Raw genomic sequence first — 21594 nt, forward strand, 5'->3', positions numbered from 1 at the left:
TTTTACAGCACAAGCCTTTAGGGGACAAGGCAGCAGCTCTCTCACCAAAACTGTCCAGCGTTCTCCATAGTATGTGACAAGCGTTAACCAAGCCAACGGTAATAGGCTCCTGCAGCCGCAAGCTGCGTTTGGAAGGATAATAACCTCGCTGCTGTCACTCAAAGCGCTGGTGAGACCGACAATAAAAAAAAGAGTTGGGGTTGAGACCAGAGTCCAATACAACAGTACAGAGAATGAAAACACTCCCTGATGGAGTTATTAGTTTACATGTGACTACTGCAGCGTGCACAGGGACAGGCCATGACTGCAGGCTATTGCTATGAAGGCAGTTTCAAGCTTTATGATAACTGAGTAACGGCTTAGTGGTGCTTTTGTTCATTTGGACTGACTCTTTTGAAATGACTGGTTGAAACAGGTTCAAGTTTATTAGCAAGTTTATTATCCATTGCAAAACTAGTTCTATAGTAAAGGGCATCATTTTTGGCTGTTGCTAGAAGGGATACAGCTGTGGCAGGAATTATTTATTAATTGTATTATATTAACGTCTGCTTCCAACACAACTTTCCCAGTAATGCAAAAACAGTAATAATATAGAATATCATTTATGTTATTAATTAAATTAACCATTAAAGTGTATTTTATTATTGTCTACCCCTACTCCAACCCTCACAGTAATGTAAAAACTGTATATATAATAAGAAATATTTAAATTCTTCATTAAATTACCCATTAATTGTGTTTTATTATTGTTTACCCCAACCCAAACGCTCACAGTAATGTAAAAAATATTAAATATTGTTGTGCCGGGTTATAAAAATGATGCTATGCTTCTAGACTTAGTATTTTCTGTCTCAAAATGAGAAAGCATTACATTCTGCATTAGTGTTTTTGATGTGATGCTGAATTTTCACTGTCACAGGTGGCAAAAATTAATATAGTTAGCAATGCTGTCATTTAAAATGCTGTAAATGGTTAACATTTCTTTGTCGTTCTTGGACATTTTGTTATAAAAACTGCTGTGTTATTAGGCTTTTTCATATTTGAAGCAAATCTCAAGTGTGTGGTGTGGCAGTCTCAAGCATAGTCTAATAAATTACAGCTCTTATAAATGAGCCTAAACTAAGTGAGTTTTTCCCTAAAACAAGCAAATCAATCAGCTAATAGGGTACGCAAAATAATATTATGTTTCGTTTAGGCATAAGATTATTTTGCTTACCCCATTGGCAGATTATTTAGTTTATATTAAGAAAAAACTCACTTATATTTGTCATATTATTTCTTAAAATAAAACTAAATTTTATCCTTGTCAAGAAAATGCTTCTTGATTTAAGAGTTTTTAGATATTTGCACTAGAAACAAGACAAATAGATAAACAAAGTAAAAACAAATAGATTTTACTTTGCTGAACCGTAGCCAAATCATTTCCAACATCAGACTTAGAGCTGCATAATACATTGTTTCAGCATCGATATCGCAATGTATGCATCCACAATAGTCACATCACAAAGATAAGCAATGTTGAGATTTTATACTTGAGCAAAAGTCACAGTTCAGAACATGAGAATTTTATAGTTTTGCATGTTTTCAAGGCCTGAGAGAGACACAAGCACAATACCATTTGCTAATAGGAAGTTTGGCAAAGTAAATAATGTAAATAATTGTATTTACTATAAATAGTTTATAATGCAATAAGTGGATTGCATTATTTTTATAATAAACACTTTGCAGTGTCATTTTACATTAATATTTACAAAACAACAAAGCATGCACTGCTTATTTCACTTTCATCTTTGCTTCATTGTATTTATCTGTGCTTATAATTTTTTTTATTGCATCATTTACTTCCCTACAGAATCATCCCAATCAATCTAAATTAATACATTTGGTAACACTTTAGGGATCAATGCTCACTATCAAATGATTGCTTACTAGTGTGCATGTTATTGAGATATTGACTGCTTATAAGTACTTATGAACTAAATATTCTGCACGATCTTATTCTACATCCCAATACCTAAACTACCTTAATATATATATATATATATATATATATATATATATATATATATATATATATATATATATATATATATATATATATAAAATGAGATATTTAAGAGTTTCTCAAAGCAAAAGTCAAAGTGAACTTGTAGACATCACAATATTGCAGTATATCGCCATATTTATTGCAATATTTATTGCAGAAATTAAATATTAATGTCAAATGTTTCCAATATCATGCAACCTTAATCAGAATTAATGTTAAGTCTTTTAAAAAGAAGTCCAAACCATGTTTCATCATCTCCAGCAAGTGATGTGTCCATTGTGTCCCAACAACCCAGTGGTTTACACTTAAAATAAAAGACATTTAGTGTTTGTTGACACAACGTATATAAAATGAGCTCAAATAACACAACTCTTGAGGACAACATAATTGATTAATGTTCAATCCACTTAAATTTGTAAAAACTAATAAGTTAATTTAATCTCTTCATGTTTCCCCAACTACAATTCAGCACATTTACAGTGTAGCTTTCCATCCTAAGCCCAAACGATCAGAAGAGCACCATTTATAAACGGGTGGCACAGAGCACATGTGTTGGCGAAGGGTGTGTACATGTCGAGCGGTTCAATACTTTTCAATCCAGCGAGAGTAAATTACAGCAGCCCAGCCCCAGTAGCCACAATCACGGAGAGGTCTCGAGCATCACGCTTAATCTTTCAGACATATTTTTAGATGCTAATCAATTTGAAATGGGTGCGGTGCAGGAGACCACGCCACACGCTTTCATAAACGGCAATTATGATTAACAGTGATGGATTTAGTGTGTCCGCTTTCATTAGCACTGCTAATTAGGCTGTATAGAGAGAGAGAGAGGGAGACTCAGATTCCCAACAATCACATTAATGAATTCCAGTATTTTGAGGGAATTACTGCAATACTGCACCGCTAGCAGTTTCACTACAGGCTTTAATAGGAAAATAACCCTGTGGAAGTGGTAGCAGTAAAGGCTGAAATAAAACAGCAGCAAAAGATGAACGTTACTACAGCAATTTTCAGTGTAAGTTTTAAAAGTTGCAATTAGTTGGCCCACAGTAACCTTTGATTTGGCCCTCCATCCCATCTGAGAAGAGAGGAAGTATGATGGGGAATTTTTGGGGCAATGCTTTTAACAGAGATTTTCATTTCTAATTTAACATAGCTATGTTTTTAAACTGTTGCGCTACAAAAAAAAGCAAACTAAAATTAAAAGTTTCAATTAAATGTTGTGAATGAATCAAATTTAAAAAATAAACACAGTAACTTGATGAATAGCGGACTGCAGAAGACAAGGATAAGTGTATTAAGGATAAGTGGATAAGTGTATTATTTAGTGTTATACATGAGATTGATTGTTTTTTGTTTTGTTTTAAGATCTTCATTATAAACATGTATAATTATTAATATAAAGTAATTTAAATATAATAAATTAATTTTAAATAAATTATAATGATTTTTGTGTGAAAGGTTATGTGCTGCTTCCACTGGAAGAAGAGACAGTACGGTCTTAATGTGATCTCATGACTAAATAAAGGAAATAATAATAAATATTAATAATAGTATTAGTTCAATTATGTAAGAAGTTATATAATTAATAATAATAAGGCCAAGGCAGTGGCGCAGTAGGTAGTGCTGTCGCCTCACAGCAAGAAGGTCCCTAGTTTGAGCCTCAGCTGGGTCAGTTGGCGTTTCAGTGTGGAGTTTGCATGTTCTCCCTGTGTTCGCGTGGGTTTGCTCCAGGTGTTCCAGTTTCCCCCACAGTCCAAACACATGCGGTACAGGTGAATTGGGTAAGCAGAATTGTACGTAGTGTATGAGTATAAATGAGTGTGCGTGGATGTTTCCCAAAGATGGGTTGCGGCTGGAAGGGCATCCATTGCGTAAAAACGTGCTGGATAAGTTGGCGGTTCATTCCGCTGTGGCGACCCCGGATTAAGAAAGGGACTAAGCCGAAAAGAAAATGAATGAATAAATAATAATAATACATAAGGAAAATACATGGACAACTTTACGGTTTGGTGTATTTACCTTCGGCCCCTCAACCTCAATCAAGTTTAGTTTTTGCTCCTTCATAAGAAAAAGTTTGGGCACCCCTGATCTGGAAAATGCTTGATATTTGGATTAGAATCAAGACAAAACTGAAGAAAAGCATTCCTCCTAGTGTTGTCCTTCCTTCTGACTAAATCCAAACTTGTTAATTTTCCGTCAGGGAAAACGAGGAGAAGGCAACAAGACAAAGAGGACACTGTGCTACCACTACATTATTAATTCCCCCTCTACAATGATGCACGTCAGCAAACTATTCAGTTTCCCTTCACTCCATCATCCGCCCCTGTCCATTAAAGCAATATTGCTGGAAAACAGAAAGCTTTATAGTTTGGAATTCGAAGAAACGCAGAAAGCATATTAGCCCACAAAATGCCCTCATTTAGACTCCAACATCCTGTTCTCGTTTTGAGGAAGGAGCAAGAGCAATTAATTAGAGTTCTGCCCAGGGGGCAAGATGGCTAATATGCATTTACTGATTAAGTGAAACGCGTACACTAAGCGAGCCGCAGCGTAGAGCTCGGTTAGGCTACACCAGAGTGCCACACTCCTGCTAATGTACCAATCCCAAATGATTGAGTATAAACACAGCTGAAGGAGCTCGAGGAAGTTCTGTCATCAGGATGGATATCTGTGTATCATCATCCTCTGACAGGATATGATGAGGAGCTGTGCTAAATTGGCTTAATTTTACCTCTGAGATTTAGCCTCAGTGTAACACTGACATGTTGAAGGAAGCTGCTGCAAACTTGCTGCAATTTTGGAAAAATAAGTCATGAACTGGACGAGAGTTTAAATGGTGTTGAATGGTTGATGAAATATGTAAAAGCTATAGCTAGGTGAACGCTAAGATGATCGCAATGTTGTGTTGGGTCAATGTTTAATCCATCAGAAGAAAATAATATTTAAAAACCATCTAAAGATATTTCATATCACTAATATACAATCTAGCGTCAAGATGGCGCAGTGGGTAGTACAATCGCCTCACAGCAAGAAGGTTGCTGGTTTGAGTCTCGGCTGGGTCAGTAGGCATTTCTATGTGGAGATTGCATGTTCTCCCCGTGTTGGTGTGGGTTTCCTCCGGGTGCTCCGGTTTCCCCTACAGTCCAAACACATGCGCTATAGGGGAACTGATGAACTAAATTGGCCGTAGTGTATGAGTGTGAATGCAAGAGTGTATGGGTGTTTCCCAGTGTTGGATTGCGTCTGGAAGGGCATCTGTTGCGTAAAACATATGCTGGAATAGTTGGTGGTTCATTCCGCTGTGGCGACCCCTGATTAATAATGGGACCAAACCGAAAAGAAAATGAATGAATGAATGTACAATCTAAAAAAATATTTGTAAACTAACAGTTGTCTCAATTTTGTCATTTATTGCTGCTTTTGAATTGCATTATAGACCATTTATATATCTCCAACAACTTTTAATGTCAAAAAGTTTAGAAAAGTGACTTTAATGGACATTTTTATGAGTTTGAAGTGATATATAGTCTGTGCTAGTGTTGTAAACTGTGGTTCAAAACCCTGGTAATAATCCTGCCAGTGCTTTTTCTGTTATTTCCCCACTTAATCCTCTATATATTTATTTTGCAATACTGTATGCTGTTTTAAACTACTAAAACATCAATGTCAAACTGCACAGTTGAACTTTCATCATCAAAAAAAAAAATATATATATATATATCAACAGAGCAGAGATAAATGGCCCAAAATACAATACAATACAAAATACAAGTCTTGTCGACTATGCAAGTTATAGTAAGAACAAATAATAAGTTGACTTCTAGTTGATCATTTGGTATCAGAAGTGGCTCATATGAAAGGCAAAGGCCTCTAGATTATGCTAGTTTTTTTTTTTTTTTACCAAAATAAAATCTGATCATGCCTTGATTATTAATGATTTCATTATGACAGTAAAGTCTGACTATGCTTAGACTAAAGTCTCGTCACTGAACAGAAATAATGTCCAGTATAGAATATAAAGTCCTGCTGCAGTGGAGACAGAATGAATATTGTGTCTGACTCCATCATGAGCTTGGAGGACTGCATCCATACATCTCTGACATGACTCAAATCACTGATTAATAAAGTCATCTGGCAAAGAAAGCGCTCAGCAGGATCCCAGAGTTCATCAAGAGTCTTTGGATTCATCTTCAACACCTCCTCCTCAATAAGGTTCATGTCTAGTGGCTGGGCTGGCCAATCCTGGAGCATCTTTGCTTTCATGAGTTTTGATGTGGAGGCTGAAGTATGAGGAGCGCTATCCTGCTGGAGAATTGTCCCTCTCCTGTGGTTTGTAATGTAATGGGCAGCACAGATGTCTTGATACCTCAGGCTGTTGATGTTGATCATCCACTCTGCAGATCTCTCGCACGCCCCCATACTGAATGAACCCCAAACCATGATTTCCCCTTCACCAAACTTGACTGATTTCTCTGAGAATATTGGCTCCATGTATGTTCCAGTAGATCTTCTGCAGTATTTGTGATGATTTGGATGCAGATCAACAGATGATCCATCACAAAAAATCCACTTTTCCAAATGGTCAACTAGAAGTCGAGTTATTATTTGATGCTCCTATAACTGAGATCCACGACAAGACTTCTGTCAGGTAGTGTACAGAACTTGATGTTGATAATTAATTGGATTTACTCAATTTTTTGTAAAGGTAAGTGGTTGCAAACAGTTTCCATGGGCTGAATTTAAACAAATGAAATGTATTAATGTTAAAACTTAATTAGTGTGTTTCAATTCAGCCCATATAAATTATTTGCAACCCTTACCTTAATTTAGCAAATCCAATGCATCATTTTTTTTGTGTGTGTAACAAATATGTATTTCTTACAGTGTGTATCCAATATCATAGCACCAAAACATCCCATCATTTCATCAATATCATTACTCAAGCGAAAACACACACAAAAAATCCACTTTAGTTCATGAATAGGACAATGGAAAAAGAAATTGCACTATATGGTGTTGAGGGGACACAGGTCTTCATTCGGTCTCTGTCAGGAGCCCATTTCACTGGCCATTACTAAGAGAATAGCCACCATTTGTCCCACCTTGACATCTGATAGGGGGTATTATTACGGAGCCAGAGTGGCCCCAGCCCCCTGGAGATGAGACCACGGTTAAGAAGATGAAAAGTCCAGCTATAGAAAAGACATGGATTGAGTTGGAGGGAGGGAGGTGGTTGGCTTGGGTCAGGGGGCAGATGTGCACCGTCTTTCATTAAAAATACCCCCACCCCAGTCAACCCCTACGTCTCACACCCTTGGGCTGATTCTGCAGTGCTAGAAAGTGAGGCTAATGAGGACTAAATCTAATTCTGCTCTGTGTGGGGTCAACTTTAAGGTAATACCTTTTGCTATGCTAATTACAATACTAATTATGTAGAGATATATAACAAGATCCCGCAGGCTAGAATGTCTGACCCGTGTCACCAGTCCTACAGCAGAAAAGGAGGACAGGACAGACAGTTATTATAGATGTATATCTAAGTGCATTATTGAATAAAACAAGCCACAAATCCAATTTGCCACAGCCAGAATGAGCTGATGATGAAGATACTGAGTTTAAATCAGAGCCGAATAATAATGACTGCTCAGAATGACACAGGACAATCGGCCGTTTACATACCGCAGACGAATACATGCTCCCTTGTTAGTAGTGAACTGAATGCTTAGGGAGGTCAACTAGAGGTAAACCAGTGGGTGGCGTCCATGAGAGAAAGAAAGAGAGTTGGAATGGAAGAGAGAGATCGAGAGAAATTGAGCTACGGGCTCATGGATGAGTGCATGAGGTCCCCCTGGTCTGTGTGCTGGGTCACTTCAAGTTTCCCCCGAATGTTTCGTATCCCAGCTCATTCGCTCTTCCAGAGAAAACTGTGCTTATAACTGCACTGGGAGTAATTCAATTAACTTGCTTTCCGTGCCCATACCCCCCTTTTCCTCCTCATCCAGACGTGTACAGTGACGGCAGACAGAAGGCCAAGTCAGCATCATATCTCAAGGGAACAGTGGTCAACAGCGACACGAGGAATTGAGACACACAGATGCTGATTTTTGATTACATAAGAGGAAAGAGAAGGACAAAAGAGAGATCTTTGCTTTGTCAAGCGTCTGATATTCGTTGCTGTCGAGTGTTTTGTTAGTTTGAATGTTATCATCTATTCTGCTTGTGACAAATGTTATTAAAAAATAATAAATATTATGTGTGCTTAGTATGAGTCAGGGAAATAAAAGTCACAGAAATAAAGCCAGAAAACACATACTAAACATTTCTGAATAAGATCTCGCTAAAAAATTTGATTATAGCTAGAATAGAATAGCTAGAGTATTTACTATATTGACGTGAAAATCCTTATATTCACTCATTCTGAAGCAGGAATACAATATTTAAACCTGTAAACTATTTTTATTTTTATTATTTTTTTTTTTTTTTGGTGAGGTATAATGGGCAATGCGTATTTAATAAATTCATCCTTAGGAAACAAAAGATCCTCCCCAGTCGATGCTAATGTAGGAAAATAAATGCTTGAAGAAAGAAAGTAATGCAAGGACTTTAACAAGACAGCTCATATCACCTGTCATACAATTATGTTTAAATGTATCCGTTCTGCTTGTCACATATTTGCCAATAAAAATAATGAAGATTATGTGTGGGTAATATGTATAAGGGAAATAAAAGTCACAGAAACATAAGTTGCGTCCCAAATTGCATACTTATGTAGTATTCTACGCCATTTTGTAGTGTAAATAGTGTAAGTAGTGTGTTCACACTGAAAACTCTAAAAATAATAAGTGCACTTTAATTACCCGGATGATGCACTCATTCAGCCGCTAAAGTGAAGTGTGTAATGATGGACACTTCACGCACTCAACGACCGCAGGTTTGCTTAAGTATCGGAAGGGGCGGAGCTATCGGCGGCACATGATGGATAACTTTATTTATTTTGGATGAGGAAAGCAAAATTCTCCTACGAGAGTGATTATAGCGCCTCCCGATGGTGAATGCGGTTATACTCACAGCAGGTATTATTTGATAATTCGGTCGTTTATTTCACTGATATGGCAATCGTCAAACATTATTAGGGGAACGGTTTGAAATTCCGCTTAGTAAAAAAACATTAGTGCTCCATTTGGGACGACACTACATACATATACTATCCTGCTGAGTGTGTAAGTGCATAGTGCATGAGTGCATAGAGTATAGTGTGCCATTTGGGACGCAGCTATACTAAATATTTCTGAATACGATCTGGAATAGCTAGAATATTTACTACACAACTGTGTAAAAAAACTTATATTTACTCTTTCTGAAGCAGGAATACTATCTTTTAAACCTGTAAACTATTTATTTATTATTTTTTTTGTGAGGTATAGGTCATGCGTATTTAGTAGATTCATCCTTAGGAAACAAAAGAACCTCCCCAGTCAATGCTAATGTTGGGAAAGAAATGCCTGAAGAAATAAATAAATGTATGAACTTTAAAAAGACAGCTCATATCACCTGTAATACAATATGTTTTAATGTTAAATTTTGTTTAAATGTTATCATCCGCTCTGCTAGTCACAAATTGGTCAAAAACATGGGTCACACTTTGAAATAAGGATTCATTAGTTAATGCATTTACTAACATGAACTAATCATGAACACTACTAAACTCACGCTCATGCATTACTTCATGCACCGTGAGTTCACATGAACAATAAACAACCGTATTTTCACTATATAATGTTTACTAAAATGAACAAATACTGTAATAAATGTGTGGTTTGTTCATGTTAGTAAATGCATTACGTAATACAATCTTATTGTAAAGTGTTAACAAAACACGTTCCCCATTAAACAATGATGCGATTTAAAATAAGCTTCCTTATGCTTTGTGTGTCGTTATCACACACATTCTTACTTTATCTCCTTCCTTTCCCAACAGGGCATCCGTTCTCCTCAAAAAGGAAGTAAGTTCCTGGAATTACACACTCCAGAGGGCACACACTGAGACAAGCAGGTGGTGTGTTGTTTTCTTTCCATTGCAATTGCGGTGCATTCTGTTGTGGCCCGGGCAATGTGCTGGTGTCAAAGTGTGTGCACGCATACGTGTGGTGTCTGCAGTTTGATCAAAGCGCCGATGCCAAAAGGTGATGCCAAAGTTTGGAGGGCAAAGTGACCTCTCCATTCACAAACCCTTACCGCCCCTGCCAACTTGGAGACCTCGTGAAAGATAATTAGCTCAGTATGCATGCTATGACCAGCAAAAAAAGAGGGACTCACAGACTTAAGCTGGCATTGAGGCTGAAACATTACAAGACCACAAATATCCCACTGAGGGGTTGATTTAAAAGCAGGTCAGTTTGCAGCTTTTGAGACGTGCTATTTAATGGCAAATTAGAGTGTGAGAAAAATACCACATTCGCACACAAACAAACCTCCAGTTCACACACCGATCTGCTAAAAGACAGCACTAAGAGAATAGCAAACGAAAGGGGCGGCCGAGCAAGCGGCGTGTGAACTGCTTCAACTCAATCAGAGAGCCTTTGCCCCATTCATCACTGTCTCTTTCCAGCCATCAAACTCACGACCAACACTGACACCCAAAAGACCAAGAGGGACTGGAGAAAACCAATGAGAATGAGACGAAAGTTTATTTGTGAAAACAAGATCTAAAACAGTATAAATACAAAACAACAGGGTTCCCTTGAACCCATATGGTAAAAAAAGTACGGTAAAAAATATTTAAAAAATAAGTTTAAAAATATGTATATATATATATAAATTATAGAAATACATCTTTGAAAACACTTTAAAATACAAAAATACAATTAGTTTGATTTACTTTTATAAAAAATAATAAATAAATGAAATATATATGTATTTTTAAAAAAATTAAAATTATTTATACAAGATTTGAAAATATATTTTAAAATACTAAAATATTAATTTATTAAATTACTTATATATTAAAACTGCATCACATTTTATTTACTTTTATTTAAAAACGTAAATAAATAAATTTTTGATTTGCAAATACAATAAAAGTTTTTGAAAATATATATTTAAAATACTAAAATATTTTTTCATTACTAACTACTTTCATTTAAAAAATAGAAATAAATAATTAAATAAATAGAAATAGATAGAAATAACATATATTAAAACGCAAAAAAAATATTTTTATTTTCAATTATGTGTTTAAAAAAATTTAATTATAAATATATTTATTTTTTAAAAATACAGTAAAATTATATGAATAAGTTTTTGAAAATATATTTTCAAATAGATACATTTTCAAATTATTTTAAAATAGTTTGCAACCTCCAAACCCTTAAATCCAAGAAAATATATTCAAATGTAATATTAAGAAAATCTGTATTTGCACATGAATTAATCAACATACTTAAAAATATGTATATATTATATATGCAAATTATACTGATATTATTATTATTTTTATTAATATTAATTTTATAAGATACACATTAAATACAATGTAAATAATAAATACGCTGATTCCATTACACATTTTACAGTAAAATTGGAAAAATATTTTCTTTACCCTAAATAAATATTTAATAATATACATTTCAAACCTTTATATCAAATCTTCATTTTAATAAACACAATATATTTAGGCAAATTTTTTTTTACCATTTCGCAAAACATTTTCAAAAATACAACCTGGAAAAACTCACTTTACCATCTTAGCGTGAGGCCCGAGTGGAACTGAACCCTGTCAAACCCAAATCCCCATCCAACCAGTCCCTTGAGTTTAGAGCGGTGTGGGCTGAACCATAGTTGGCCAGGAGCTCCATCAATCACAAATAAAGGGCCATTTGCGGCTCTGGCAGCAAACTAAACAAGGCCAGCGTGTGCAGACATGCTGCATTAGCTCTCCAACAGGACCACATCAATTAAAGCTTAGGCCCTTCTGATGTTCTCTAGGGGAGCTTCAAAAACCAGGTTGACGTAAAATCAGATCTTTAACCAATCTCAACTATTGGTTCATAAGCATTGGCAATTCCCCATATAACTCTCTTTTCTCTCTCTGTATCATTCTCAACAATGTCTTTCATATGTTACAGAATATCATTGTAAGATTGGGGTTTTATTTTTGAAACTCACACCAACACGGGGAGAACATGCAAACTCAGAAATGCCAACTGGCCCAGCCGGGGGTTGAACCAGTGACCTTGTTGTGAGGTGACAGTGCTAACCACTGAGTATTATTCCTGAAATCAATATAAAAACTGAATAAATATACATTAAGCATAACAACAGCCCATAAATGGCCTCTCGTTCTTACCAGCTGTTTATCATATGACCAAGTAAAGTCTTCAACTCTTAATCCAGCGTCGAGATTAACAAATTGTTCTTGAATCAAGCAACACCTGAAGACCTGCTTAAGATCATCTGAGCTGGAACAAAAAAGGAAATGAGCAACAGGATTCTCTCCGCTGTGACGGCTCACAGAAACTTCCATATTCGGGAAGCTTTTTGAAAGCTCAGGAAGTCTCCGCCAAATTCTCCTTATAAGCCTCATCATTCTTCTGTCACTGGGGGAGTTTTGAGATTTGCTCATGTCTTTTGTGCTTTAATGTGACGAGGGAATTCCCCTAATTGATTCCTAATTGATTTTCTTACTTTATTTTTTGTCTTGTTTCTAGTCCAAATATCTACAAATTCTTAAATCAATAAACATGTTCTAGACAAGCAAACCATTTTGTGCTGTTTTCAGAAATAATAAATCAAAATTAAGTGAGTTTGTCCTTAAAACAAGCAAAATAATCTGCCAATGGGGTAATAAAAATAATCTGATGTCAAAGTGAAAACAAGATTACTTTTCTTCCCCAATTACCCTCATCACCATTTATAAAAATAGCCAATTGTAAATGTTTTTAGAAATGTATAGATATAAAAACACACGCTGTCATTTACTAAAATAGCCACCAGTAAAATTAGGCCTGAGATATTTATTAATGATTTTCCATGTCATTAATAAGAGCTGTAATTGATTGAACTGCATTTGAGACAGTCAAACCATAGAGATATGCCACAAAATAAATAAAATAATCAATAATAACAGCACTTTTCATAGCAAGATTTCCATTAAATACAAAGAAATATTAATTACTAATAGATACTAAATACATTAGTTTTTCTCATGTGTCGAAAATGTGATGTAATGTTCATTCATTCATTTTCCTTCAGCTTAGTACATTATTAATTAGTGGAATGAACAGTCAACAATTCCAGCATACGTTTTACACAGCGGGTGCCCTTCCAGCTGCAACCCAGTACTGGGAAACACCAATACACTCTCACATTCACACACACACTCATGCACTACGGCCAATTTAGTTCATCGATTCCCCTATAGCGCATGTGTTTGGACTGTGGGGGAAACCGGAGCAGTAATGTCAACAACTCACATATCCTACACTGGTTATTTTTTTACTCCTTCCCCATTTTCATCCCGTCCGCCCTCCGCCTCTTGATCTACTCACGTTCTAACACTCTCTTCTCGTCTCTTTCTTCATCCCTCTCTCCTCCCTCACAGATAAGCTCCCGCTGAGCTGAAGTGGCCAGGCTTTCAGAGAGCGAGAAAAGCAGGAGGACATGAATCAAGCCAGTGACAGAACAGCAGGAGGACAGCAGATGTCACCCAGAGAGAGAGCGTTTCAATCAGCCTGTCCTTCCAGCACACGGGCCAAGGTGAAGCGCTTTAGCGGCGGAAAACCCCTCGCCCTGACACACACACCACTTTATGCCATGTCCACACTGATGCTTTTTCATTTATATATTTCCCTTTCACTTAGTCCCTTATTCATCAGGGGTCGCCACAGCGGAATGAACCGCCAACTATTACAGCAAATGTTTTACACAGCGGATGCCCTTCCAGCAGCACACCACACACACTCCTCCAATTCCCCTATATAGCACGTGTTTAGAATGTTGGGGAAACCGGAGCACCTGGAGGAAACCCATGCCAACACGGGGAGAACATGCAAACTCCACACAGAAATGCCAACTGACCCAGATGAGACTCAAACTAGTGATCTTCTTGCTTACAGGCCACAGTGCTGACCACTGAGCCAACATGCCACCAACACTTTCAAAATGAAACCTAATATTTCTATTTTTAGACAATATAGTCTGCTTAAAAATCTTAAAATAATAAAGTTTTTTAAATCAGTGCTGAACCTAAACTTTCTTAAACACAAATGCTTTAATCGCAATGCACAAAAAATGCATTTAAATATATAATTAAATCAGTTTACAGTGTTTAGAGGATGAAAGACTGGATTCAATTCATTTAGACTGATGAAAACCGGTGCATGTAAACATACAGTAGCCACTAAAACCTGAGTATATCTCAAATCTAAATGCATACAGTATATTTAAGATCACCTCTAAATGCACATGTCTCAAGGAGATGGTCTAATAATTGCTGTTTTCCAGCAGGTTTGACACAAATACTCCCACTCTCTGCCATTGGTTAAACAGACAAATAACCCCACTACCGCATGTGCTGTTGCTATCTTAGGCTAGAGCAAATTCAGCAATGTTTTGAAAGCACCACTGTTGTGTAAACTTCCCATTGAGAGAAATTACACACACATCATCGTTATACGGCAACAGTATGTGGGCACTTTGTGTGTGTGTTTTCCAATGTTGATGCTTCATTCTCCGTCTGGACTGGCCTTTAGTAACACCACCTCGCTCTTTCTTCATGTGGCAGCTGCCGCCTCCTTCGCCTGCATACCCACAATTCAATGCAGAGCCAGAACAAATGTGATTTAGAAGCAGTCTAGGGACAAGAAACAACCTCCCAACACAGCAAACATCTGAGCGTGATGGCCAAATCCCTGCTCTGCGCTCTGCTTTCTGTCTGACACAAAGCACATCAACCGTAAAAGGGGAGAAAGTGGCATCTTTGTGAAATGAGACAGCAGCGCTACACCTGTTTCAGCAGCGCACCTCCTATTAAGATGCGGTTTTGTGGATCCGATCACACAAGTGGACAATGGAGACACTTTAGAGCTCACACCTAGCATTTAAATCAGTTTCTTTTGTGCGCTTTTAACTATTTATTGGGTGGGCAGGTGTGCTTTCTCTGATCTTTAATATGGCGAAAGCTACACTGTAGAGATCTGCATGGGAATGGATTTTTAATCCCGCTCCCGCCAGGTTTTATTCCGCACGCGACCGCTCCCGCCGTATATACATTTTTTGTTCACCCGCTGCCGGACCCGCCTTATTTTCTACCCCACCTGATCGTTCCTTAAATTTAGATCTGATTTCCAAAATCTCCCATTAAAACAGAGTACTATCAATAGAGAGAGATAACAGATAAAAGTGTAGGTTGTGCAAGGATTGTAGGCTAAATGTCAGTTTTGTTTGCCATTTTGTGATGAGACATGAGTGCCGTGTGGGAAACACCCATACACTCTCATATTCACACACACACACTCATACACAGCGGCCGATTTAGTACATCCAGTTCAGCTATAGCGACTGCGGGGGAAACCAGAGCACCACACCAACACTACTGATAACAATAATGATTCTTACAATCAACAGTAACGCAGGTTATTTATTTATTTGTCTCGCTTTATAATTAATAGAAACTGTGATACATTTTAATTTTAGGTTTCTTTGATTAAAATAAGAACAGCTGGAGACTCCTCAACAACTCAATAAATGGCCAGCGTCACTTTTAATCCTACAAATGCGTCCCTGTTGCCCTTTCTGAGAATGGATCACTGTGCTTATGTTTGTTAACAAGGGCCATAAGTTTCTAAAACAATCTCTGTCAGCCCGAGCCTCCTCCGCTGCCCAAAGGTCAAAGCATTAAAACCCTCATCATTGAGGATGAAAGGACTTAAATTGCATACCAAACTTCTTTAGTTTTTCCCTCCGTGACAACCGCTGACGAATGCTCATGCTCATACGCTTCACTGTTTATTCATTGTGGAGGAGTGGAGAGGGTCAGTGTTCGGTATCTGGAGTGGTGGAAAGTACTGAAAATCATACTCGAGAATAAGTAGATTAAAAGTATATATTGTAAATATTACAAGTCTGAGTAAAAAAGTAGTCCTTTTAAAAGTACTCAAGAGTAGTGACTAGTGAGTATTACACTGTGCAAGGTCAGGCCCATAGCCAGGGGGATCCGGAAGACCCACACTGACAAAGATCCAGAATTTGTCCCATTAATGATCGCATTTGTTATATTTTGACTGCTACGCCATCATAAATAAAAAATAACCCATCGAAAAAGGCTTAAAGACCAAGCGAAATCCTGGTGTGACTTTAGTTAGTCAGTTTTGGCCAACGCAAACAAGTATTTTTCAACATCCATCAGTGCAAGAACACATCTGACATAAGCAAAGTCATCTTTTGATACTGTATTGTTTTTAAAAAGAGAAAACATTAGACAAGTAACTTTATTCTATAAATCTTGGACATTATTCTAAAAACAAAACATGACCAATAAGTGTGAAGCACTTTTACAAGAGAGGCTAGAAAAATTGAGAAGCTCTAAATTGTTGTTATTATTATTATTTTATGATGTTTAAGTTTGTTATTATTTAAACGGCCAAATTCTGACTGAGGACAGTTGAATGTGTTGTCCAGCTTGTTATTTGCTTATTAACTTACAATAGGCTAGTTTTTTATTTAAAACTTTTTTTTTCTAATGATATGTGATGTGATGTAATGAACTCCTATTTTAAAAATAAATATCTGTCATATTTCTTTATTCTAAATATTTTTAGTACATCAAAAAGTGTGGTTAAGATCCAACAAGCTTATCCGCTTGTTAAGTGTGATGTCACTCGAAGCGGCTTTCGGGTCCAAGCGCTCTATTCAACTGAATAGGGAGACTCATGAAATGGTAATAATAAACGTTTACAAAGCGATTTAATACTTTTGAAAATCACGATCGCAATATATATGTCCCTGCCTAATATCCGATGGCCAGAAAGTGATTAATTTTTTTATAAATTGTTAAATTTTTGGTATTTGTTATGCAGCAAGCCCAGAGATTGTTGTGTACACTATGATTTTATATAAAATTAACTTTAATGTGTGATAGGAATAAAACGTGATCATAAACGAATGATTTCTCCACTCAAATGAATGGCGGCTTGGACCCGGAAACAGTATACATACGTCACAAACACGTCACCACTTAACAAGCGGATTAGTTCAATAAACTCAGCTAAAAATAGTGCTTAGAATGTCACCTAAATGCAGTATTTACCTATCACATTTAAATAGAGCGGTGAATAACTGCTGAAAGGTCCACTTTTTGATAGAAAAAAGAATCACCCCTTTCACCAGGCTGGCTACAGGCCTGAAGGTTGTGTTTACATGCAATTTGTGCATACGTGTGTGTGAGAACGAAACATTCTGTAGTGCATTTAGTGATTGTTTAAGAACAATCGTCACTGCGTGTATCTTGATTTTATGTCTTGAGGTTATTCTGTATGATGTTATTTGATTGGACGGGAATTATTCCACTTTAGCCAATCATCATAAACAAGAAAACCCAAAGCGTTGCAGTCTAAACTATTCGCCCTCCTGTGATTTTTGTTTTCTTTTTTCAAATATTTCCCAAATGATGTTGAACAGATTCGGGAATCTTTTACAGTATTTCCTATAATATTTTTTTCTTCTGGAGAAAGTCTTATTTGTTTTATTTTGACAGGCATAAAAGCAGTTTTTAATTTTTTAGAAACTATTTTAAGGTCAATATTATTAGCCTCTTTAAGCAATATTAGTTTTGATTGTCTCCAGAACAAACCACTGTTATACAATGACTTGCCTAATTACCCTAAATGTACCCTACTTACCCTAGTGAAGCCTTTAAATGTCACTTTAAGCTGAATACTAGTGTCTTAAAGAAAATTTAGTCTAATATTATGTGCTGTCATCATGACAACGATGAAAGAAATCAGTTATTAAAAAGTAGTGACTACAGGTTGAAGGAAAATAGTGCAGTAAAAGTTTGATACTAAAAATGTAAAGGTAAAAGTACACATTTTAAAAACTACTAGTAAACCTACTCAATCACAGTCAATTGAGTATTTGTAATTTGTTACTTCACACCACTGGGTATCTGGAAAAAGGAGTGGGAGTTGCAGCCATTCCCAGCCCGGCTATGGTGCCTCTCAGTGGGGGAGAGGAGACCCTGCTCCACTGGAGCCTGCACAAAACAATGGATCCAGTCCTTCGGTTAGTGGACTGATATTTAAACAGCAGTGAGATCTACAGTTTTAGCCTTTCTCCTCTCGCCTTGGTTTCATGGTCATAATATTAATTCACAGAAACAGCAGGGCATAGGAGTCATGGAGTGGCATCAGAGCCATTGAGTGCGTTTCTATAGGAAATACACAAAAAATGAAGAGTTCAGCAAAAGCTTCGAAACGCCATCTGAAATATTGCTCTAAAACGATCATTTTGATCAGACTGTGTGTAGGTTGTGTACTTTCATTTTTATGTCGATGAAAAGGTTGTTTTCATTGTCTTTAAAGTGAAAGAACTGAAAAAAATCATAGGATACTGAAAAAAAAAACATTTAGAGAGTTTTGAATCTGAACTCTTCATACTGTACAGTCAAAAGTTTGAAAATAGTTTGATTTATTTATTGCTTAAAAAAAAGAAAATTCTGCTCACTAAAGTTGCACTTATTTGATTAAAAATATAGTAAAATTGTAAAATATTTACACATTTAGTTTATTTCTGTGATTCAAAGCTGCGTTTTCATCATCATTACTCCTTCAGAAATCATAATAATCTGATGATTTGGCGTTCTATTATGATCAGTTATTATTAATGCAAAATCACTAATAATGATTCTTAAATTCATCAGTGCTGAAAAAAAAGTCTTGCTTCATAGTTTTACATATTTTTTTGGATGTTTTGATGAAAATAAAGAATGTTTAAAATAATACCTTTATTTGCAACTTTCACTATCAAACAATTTATTATGATGAAGAAAAGTAAATACATGTTTATGCTACTTTTGAATGGTATTGTATCAGTATCCCAAACTGACAACAACAACAACAACAATAAAAATAAATAAATAAAAAAGCAATACATAATAAAAATAAATAAATAGAAAGTAAATAAAGAAAGAAAGAAATAGATAAAAAATAAATACAAAATATATGATTAAATAAATGTTTCTTCTTAAGCAGTTCATCAAACTAGAATATTTGGAGGATTATTAGACACTCAAGACTAATCATGTTTAAAATTTGCCTGACAACATGTCTGCTTTGTCCATTTAAAGGCTCAAGCATTGGCATATCTTTGTTTACAAATCTATATTGAATTTATTTCCATCATATCTACAGAATTACATTTGTAAAAAAAACTGTCCCTATATGACCTTCGGTCATAGGATATTTATTTACTGTCTGTTCCTAAAGTGCAGACTAAGATGGGAAAAAAGGTTTTTTAAATATGCAGCAACATTTGCATGGAATAATCTACAAACAAGGTTGTAGTTAAAAGAATTGATGTCACTAAATGCTTTAAAAAAAAAAGAGTATAGATGATTTAAAAATTAAAGCACAGGTTTGTAGATGTTTTGAATAGTTTGTCAATGTGTGATTCATGTGTTTTTTCCTGGTAAAATAATGGTGATAATAATAATAATAATAATAATAATAATTATTATTATTATTATTATTATTATTATTGTTATTCATTTTAAACCTCAATAATCAATTCAATTCAATTCAACTATATTCAATAAAATAAGTTATTTAATACTGCAATATTATTTCACAAATTTCACTGTATTTTTTATTAGACAAACGCAAACTTTGAGAGCTGAATAATCTTATTATCATACTTTTTCCAAACTTGACTTTCTTTATTATCCACAAGTGGATTTTTTTTTAAAACCATTAAAACTGTGTATTAATATAGGCTAATAATTCTAACTTTTATTATATATATATATCACTGCGTAACCCAAATACATCCAACATCATCATATAATTCACATTAAAATCCAAATGAACCATATTCATACTTAAGACCCCAGTATTTAACATTCTAATTGCACAAATTTCCAACTTTTCGCCTGCTAGTGTAAATCAAAGGCCTCTACTGTTAGTGTCTCCATGACTAATCAGCTTTGTCTGAGTCTCCAAGCAGCACAGATACAGGATGTGTGCTTTGTTTATCGAGCCCAGAGTGTGTTTGCTTTCTCTGCAGGATGTGTGGCACTTAGCGGATTGACCCAGCAGGGCGGCGCTACAGGTCGCTCACTGTAAAGCTGTGTTTTCAGGATTAGGGTTACTGCGGAGACCTTTTACTGACCTCTTTTGGGAGTGTTCTTGAGCTTGCATTTTCTGAATGCCATCTTTACTATCACACACACACACACACACACACACACACACACACACACATGCACAAACCCAAACTGACTGGCTATTGTTGTGCGTTCTCTGACGAGGTACAAAGAACATTGCTTCAAGCAGCAGCTCTTATCTCTTTCATGAGCAAAAAGCTGCATTCTGTCCTTTGCCACGTTTCAACAATTCCTCCATCTGATGCTTCAAGACAAGAATCTAACAATCAGGAGGAAATGTTTCCAGTTTTCGTTTGGTCAGCGGATTGGGGCGCATCAATGATTCATAGTGCTGTCAGAGGAATGTGTTATCTGCAGAGGGCGGCCTCTGACACAACACACACACACACCATGACCTCACTGAAGTCCATCTGCTTCAATAACACTAAATACACCAGTGTGACATAATCAACAATGCTGCTATCCTTAGTAAAATATCAATAAAAACAGGGGTCTGTTTTACACAGTTTGCACAGAAACCTTTCTAAAAGTGAACGCACAGCAGAATAAATGCACATGTGTTATTATGGCTCATATAATTATTTAAAGCCGTTCAATTAAGTCAGTTCATTCATTTTCTTAGTCCCTTTGTTAATCTGGGATCGCCACAGTGGAATGAACTGCCATCTTATCCAGCATATGTTTTAGGCAGCTGCAACCCATTACTGGAAAACACCCATACACTCCCATTCACACACATACTCTACAGCCTACCCAATTCATCTGTAATACATGTCTTTGGACTTGTGGGGGAAACCGGAGCACCCAGAGTAAACCCACGCCAAGACAGGGAGAACATGCAAACTCCACACAAAAACGCCCACTGACCAAGCTGAGGCTTGAACCAGCGACCTTCTGGCTGCAAGGCGATCGTGCTACCCACTGAGCCACCCTGACATCTGGATCTGGAAACAGTATTCTATGTGTCACCACACAACAAGAGGACAGTCCAAATGTTGTCATATCCTTACACAAGTATACGTCAATGTGAAGCTTATTTATTCAGCTTTCAGATGATGCAGGATTTTCAAAAATTGACATTTATGATTGATTGTGTGTTCCAAATGTATAATAAATCGTCTCTTCAATCTCAAAGATTTGCTCTGACTGCAAACCAGACGCGCCTGAC

The 21594-nt window shown here is 36.2% G+C and overlaps 1 protein-coding gene and 1 long non-coding RNA gene across 46 annotated transcripts in view; one reads left to right on the top strand and one right to left on the bottom strand.

The window, feature by feature from the left end:
* Positions 1-21594, bottom strand: part of nrp1a (neuropilin 1a) — a 418289-nt gene that overhangs the window by 104640 nt on the left and 292055 nt on the right.
* On the top strand, positions 12753-19745 carry LOC147837918 (uncharacterized). The gene is made up of 4 exons (XR_015524656.1): positions 12753-16715; positions 16756-16914; positions 17299-19125; positions 19339-19745. It is a non-coding gene; the product is annotated as an uncharacterized LOC147837918 (long non-coding RNA).

This window comes from Danio rerio, chromosome 24, assembly GCF_052040795.2.
Source record: "Danio rerio strain M-AB ecotype USA chromosome 24, GRCz13ab, whole genome shotgun sequence".
Lineage (NCBI taxonomy): Eukaryota > Metazoa > Chordata > Actinopteri > Cypriniformes > Danionidae > Danio > Danio rerio.